Consider the following 7034-nt stretch of genomic DNA (forward strand, 5'->3'; position numbering starts at 1 on the left):
TTGATGATTGTTCGGTCATTAATCAGATATTAACAACAATTTAAACGACAATGATTATCAACATTTTGTAAGTCTGATCATTTGATCTCTACTTTCTATTAACTAATCATGTCAACAAATTACGCCACATTACGTGCCGTTTAGAACTATCAATCCTCATAATACAACACCTCTGTGTACAACTGGATCCGCTGGAATCTGAGACATTGTTTGATTCCAATGACAAAACTGCTGCTATAGTTATTGTCTCTAGTCTATTCTGCAGCCAATAAATATGACGATATGATGCATATTTTCAATTCTACCCCTCAACGTTGACACAACAACGCTCAAGACATGCTATATATATCTTCAATTTCCAAGTTGTCTCTATTTAATAATTTTGCATCACACAAACACGAGGCTATAATATATTCCCTACCCCATTGATTCGATAATTGATTAGTTTTGAACTTTTAAAAATATAGAGATGTAGTATGATTTCCAATGATAAAACTGTACACCAGAGTCCGCGAAAGACTCGTGTTACAAATCGTCATTCTAACCATTACAAATTCACAGCTTTCCTCTTGCATATTGATTGCTTGTTAAAAGCTGTCCAGACAGTTGAAAAGATGTATAGCATAGAAACGATCCACTTTACAACTTATCTTCTGCCAACAAAGTAAAGAGCTTGAAACCCACAAAACTCAATTTGTAAAATGTCTTTCATTTCCTCTTGTGAACATACAGCGACGTCACAATGTGTGAGGATACTTGATCAAGCTTACTTTCGTCAAGCGTAAAACTATCCAACCTATGCTAAGGGAGGGAAAAGGATAAATCAGTAATAGAACAATAACTAGACTATCGGGATTTCGTCTTATACATATTGTAACTGACTACCAGCTACTCGAAACCATGTGAAGCTTGAATGCGCGTTCACTGCGCTCACTCAGTAAAGGTGGTTTACGGCTGATATTTTACGATATAAATGTGTAGAAAACAAGATAATCTATAGATACTCTTTGAAATTCGATTAAAAAATTGAATGTTTCTTTTTGTAACTTCATTCGATTCGGGTGTAGTTACTATCAAGTTTGTTCTTTTATTTACCAGGGTTGAGTTCAATATCGTAGCAGCTACGTATACGTAGCGGCTACGTAGCTGCTACGATTTTGAACTCAACCCTGAAGTTGATTAAGGAATAACGCGAGATTGCAGTTAGCCAATCATAATAACGTATTATAATGAAACATACATCTAATGTAATTTTCAGTATAATGGTTAACCGTTATGGAATACCCGTGTCAATGATGAACAATGATATGTTGATCCATTTGTCGTATAGCTTCAGGTGTCAGACCACCAATTAAAAATCCCTATCTGTTCAACCAAATTTTGCAATTTTCATAGCTTTCTAAATATTTTACCTTTTAAGTTTAACTTCATAGAAACCATCATATATCCTTAATTGTACATGTATCAGCTTTCCACATGCCAATTTTCACCATACCTTTAAAGCCTTCTAACAAAATAACTGACCTTCAAACAGAGGTACTCCAACAAAAAAAACTGGTTTTCTGGAAATCTAAATTTAGTATACTATGGAGCGCATTAATCCTCAATTTTTAATGCAAACTCATAGACAAGTAAATTTTGGCTCAAAATGATCTAGATATATTTCTCTTTCACCAAAAGTTTCATTTCTGCAAATTTGTTGGTTAGTTTAAGTAAACAAGGATATCAAAAGCACTATTTTGTGTCAGAGTAGGGCTACTAAATTGTAGGGAGTAATTGGTGGTCTGACACCTTCAACTCGTCTTCTTTTTTCAAAATATAATTTTCCCGAATGGGACATTTTACCGATTTTTTACTTGCAATAAACAACATGACGAATGAAAGAAGTCGAGAAGGATTTATCAACCTTTCAATAGCCGACCTAAAATACCCTTGAATTTTGGAGGGGCTCGTGTTACTTAATTTTAAATTTTCTGTGTTCATGTTTGGTGTTTTTCTTGAAGTTGTTTTCCTTTTTGCACTTTGTTAATTGTCTGAATTTTCTTCGTTTGTAATGCTTGATTTTATTCATTTGGTATGTTTTCTTTTTTTCTCTCTTAAATATGCTAAGTATACTGTAGTGTAACAACGTCAATCTGCTTCCGAGTTAACAGACGGATTGTATAAACTTGAATCTTAACAAAAAACATTAAAACTTTTAGTTATCAGTTCAGTAATCTTTAAATAAACCACGCGTCGAAAGCCTTGAGAAAAACAATTCAAATTTTCAAAGCTCAAAAGGGCCTTTTCCTTTTCTGAGGGCCCTCATGGGGTTTTTGATTATGTGATTACTTGGCCGTTTTTTTAATGATTATTTGATTATTAAGCCAAATATTTCATGATTATTTGATTACCTAGGACTTTATTTTTAGTTTATGATTATTTGATTACTAAAGATCAGCAAATATTTAATGATTATGTGATTATATTGGCAAAAAAATGGTGATTATGTGATTACTAGGACCCCCCATGAGGGGCCTCTTTTCTGGCTTCATGATACGGTGTTATATACATTTCTACGAGATCTCGATGCCTGTGTTTGTATTGACATTTTAGATATCAGTAAAGGTAATATGTGAATCACTGGTAAGTTATGAAGTAAATGAAACCTTTGCCAAAGTTATAAATGCAATGTTTGGTTTGGAAGTTTGGTCTTTACATGTGGAAAACATATAACTAACACCCTTTGGTCTTTACATGTGGAAAACATATAACTAACACCCCTTGGTCTTTACGTGTGGAAAACATATAACTAACGTCAGGATGTTGCATGTTTGTTATTACGGCTGTGATAATATTTTTTAGAGTCAACAACCCGACCAAAGAGAAGAAAACAGTCCCAGGCCATCAATGCGTCTTCAAAACAACGAGAAAATCCCTTACCCGAAGGCGGGCTTCAACTGGCCACAAAACAAAAATGTGTACTAGTTCAGTAAAAATTGACGTCACGCTAAACTCTAAAACATATGAATGAACTATGATTAAAAAAACAAACAAGAACAACAAAGGCCAGAGGCTCCTGCCTGGATTGGAACAGACACAACAAAGGCCAGAGGCTCCTGCCTGGATTGGAACAGACACAACAAAGGCCAGAGGCTCCTGCCTGGATTGGAACAGACGCAACAAAGGCCAGAGGCTCCTGCCTGGATTGGAACAGACGCAACAAAGGCCAGAGGCTCCTGCCTGGATTGGAACAGACGCAACAAAGGCCAGAGGCTCCTGTCTGGATTGGAACAGACGCAACAAAGGCCAGAGGCTCCTGCCTGGATTGGAACAGACGCAACAAAGGCCAGAGGCTCCTGCCTGGATTGGAACAGACGCAACAAAGGCCAGAGGCTCCTGCCTGGATTGGAACAGACGCAACAAAGGCCAGAGGCTCCTGCCTGGATTGGAACAGACACAACAAAGGCCAGAGGCTCCTGCCTGGATTGGAACAGACGCAACAAAGGCCAGAGGCTCCTGCCTGGATTGGAACAGACGCAACAAAGGCCAGAGGCTCCTGCCTGGATTGGAACAGACACAACAAAGGCCAGAGGCTCCTGCCGGGATTTGAACAGACGCAACAAAGGCCAGAGGCTCCTGCCTGGATTGGAACAGACGCAACAAAGGCCAGAGGCTCCTGCCTGGATTGGAACAGACGCAACAAAGGCCAGAGGCTCCTGCCTGGATTGGAACAGACGCAACAAAGTGAGACAAGGTTAAACTTGTTTTCAAAAGAAATCATTTGATATTGTAATACAATCTGTCAATATTATTTTCATCGTTACTTACATTGATTATCTTAAAAATGAACTAAAACACAACTATAAATATGTCTAGTATAGTACTATAAGGTTGTCTATACCATCCGTCGATACTTATATTTTGGTATTGCATGCACAAATAAACTCTTTATGACGTTTTTACATCACATCAATTTGATGTGTACTATTTGATATTTTGTTTCGGATACATGATTGTATCTTGCAGTAACTGGAAGCATTTTCAGAATGATTGTTTGTGTCTTTGGTGTTTTTGTTAGTTGTTCAGAATGATTGATTGTGTCTTTGGTGTTTTTGTTAACTGTTCAGAATGATTGATTGTGTCTTTGGTGTTTTTGTTAACTGTTCAGAATGATTGTTTGTGTCTTTGATGTTTTTGTTAGTTGTTCAGAATGATTGTTTGTGTCTTTGGTGTTTTTGTTAGTTGTTCAGAATGATTGTTTGTGTCTTTGGTGTTTTTGTTAGTTGTTCAGAATGATTGTTTGTGTCTTTGGTGTTTTTGTTAGTTGTTCAGAATGATTGTTTGTGTCTTTGGTGTTTTTGTTAGTTGTTCAGAATGATTGTTTGTGTCTTTGGTGTTTTTGGTAGTTGTTCAGAATGATTGTTTGTGTCTTTGGTGTTTTTGTTAGTTGTTCAGAATGATTGTTTGTGTCTTTGGTGTTTTTGTTAGTTGTTCAGAGTGATTGTTTGTGTCTTTGGTGTTTTTGGTAGTTGTTCAGAATGATTGTTTGTGTCTTTGGTGTTTTTGTTAACTGTTCAGAATGACTGTTTGTGTCTTTGGTGTTTTTGTTAGTTGTTCAGAATGATTGTTTGTGTCTTTGGTGTTTTTGTTAGTTGTTCAGAATGATTGTTTGTGTCTTTGGTGTTTTTGTTAGTTGTTCAGAATGATTGTTTGTGTCTTTGGTGTTTTTGTTAGTTGTTCAGAATGATTGTTTGTGTCTTTGGTGTTTTTGTTAGTTGTTCAGAATGATTGATTGTGTCTTTGGTGTTTTTGTTAACTGTTCAGAATGATTGTTTGTGTCTTTGGTGTTTTTGTTAGTTGTTCAGAATGATTGTTTGTGTCTTTGGTGTTTTTGTTAGTTGTTCAGAATGATTGATTGTGTCTTTGGTGTTTTTGTTAACTGTTCAGAATGATTGTTTGTGTCTTTGGTGTTTTTGTTAGTTGTTCAGAATGATTGTTTGTGTCTTTGGTGTTTTTGTTAGTTGTTCAGAATGATTGATTGTGTCTTTGGTGTTTTTGTTAACTGTTCAGAATGATTGTTTGTGTCTTTGTTGTTTTTGTTAGTTGTTCAGAATGATTGATTGTGTCTTTGGTGTTTTTGTTAACTGTTCAGAATGATTGTTTGTGTCTTTGGTGTTTTTGTTAGTTGTTCAGAGTGATTGTTTGTGTCTTTGGTGTTTTTGTTAGTTGTTTGTTGTGCATTATCGATACGATGAATCAAGTCCTTTCCAACATTTTATAGTTTGTTTTTATTTTGTATTGTTACACCATTGTACTAGGTGAGAGGACAAATGTTTAATGTATACCCTGTCACACTCTGTATGTGTCTGGTCCAAGTCAGGTAACTAAAAGTCAGTTGTTTTCATTTGGTGCTGTATATCATATTTGTTTTTCGTGTATTTGTGTTGTGTTCATTGGCGGATCCAAAAGGGGGGCCCGGGGATTGGAACCCCCTTTTTTTTGGCCGATCAATGCATGTGAATGGGGAAATAAAGTTGGAACACCCCCCTTTTTTGTCCTGGGTTGGGACCCCCCTTTTTCAAATGGCTAGATCCGTCCCTGCTGTGTTGTACCACGACCCCAGATTAGGAAAGACGCGTCGGCGATACAAACAGTGTTAATCCTGCTACCTTATATTAGATGTGCCTATCGTTGTCGTTTGTTGTTGAATATATAATATTAATTGAGTTTTTCGTTTTCTGTTTTGGCAAAAATTATCTATGCTAATCTTCTCGTTTGAACTGTTTTATGTTTTTTATGCAAGCGGTATGAAGTTTGCTCAATTTTTGATGGCCTATTGATGACGTATATATAATTTATTCAACCGTGATCTATTTAGATTTGTCTCTGGTTGACAGTTGTCTGAGCTCTCATTGTCAATTATACGGCACATCTGTTTATTTAGTACTATCTACTAGTACAGTCATTTCCAGGATTACGTGATCACAATAAAGCAGTTGATTTGGGTAAAAAAGATAATAGAGCGTATTCAAGATCTATATTCCTATCCCCTATGTGGATAAATTTTAAACAATTTGATGCTGGCAGTATTCGGACGTACAATCATATGTTCAAATTGAATTGATTTGTTTGTCTGTGTTAAATTTAATGTTGTGAAGTCATGTTCCCTATGATATGATCTTTCTAATTTTAATGCCACATTAGAGTTAATATCTTAATTTCACGGTCCACTGAACATAAAAAATGATAATGCGAGTGGGGCATCAGTGTACTTTGGACACATTCTTGTTACACATGTTTCGCACCGAAGACAGTACTTACTAGTGTCTTTTATGTTTCGACTTTCGAAGCTTCATGATTATCAAGAAATATGGCCATCTCCAATTTGGCAGTAAAACTCCGTGAATAGTGAGCGCCATATTCACTGCACTTTAAAGAACCCATTCAAGACTATATCGAACTACTCCGAGATTATTTTGACGTCCAACGGCGGTTTATCGACCCCAGCTTGTCTGACAAAACAGCCGTTGGACGTCAGAGTAGTCTCGGACTACTTCCAGTATCCAACATACATTTTTCAAGTGGGAGTCCAGAATTGTCAGCTTCTATACCGGTCGCAAATCGTGCTGAATTTAATATACCAAAGGTTTGTATTAAAAATTATTAATTTGCTCGCGTCTAGTAAAAGTATGAAATATTTGCCACTGGATATTAAGCCAATCAACATTCTGTAAAAGCCACTTTTGTTTTTGCTTTCTTTGAAATTCCAGCATCAAAACTGAATTCTTCATGTTATCAAAGTGTTATAGAAAAGCGCAAGAACTATAATGCAAAGGAACTAATTCCTTTCTATCAGCTATTGAACGTTATAATGTGCAATGGACAGTTTGGAGTTGATATGGTATTTTTGAAGTATGCATATACTAGTATACAAATAATTGAAATATTTGATATGACACATATTTATAGTTTTATGTCAAATAAAAAATCTAGTTTTTTTAGGTTTTGAGTATCATTAATTTAAAATACATTTTTATACTTGTACTTTTAAG

This window comes from Mytilus galloprovincialis, chromosome 7 (genome assembly GCF_965363235.1).
Source record: "Mytilus galloprovincialis chromosome 7, xbMytGall1.hap1.1, whole genome shotgun sequence".
In the NCBI taxonomy this organism is placed as follows: domain Eukaryota; kingdom Metazoa; phylum Mollusca; class Bivalvia; order Mytilida; family Mytilidae; genus Mytilus; species Mytilus galloprovincialis.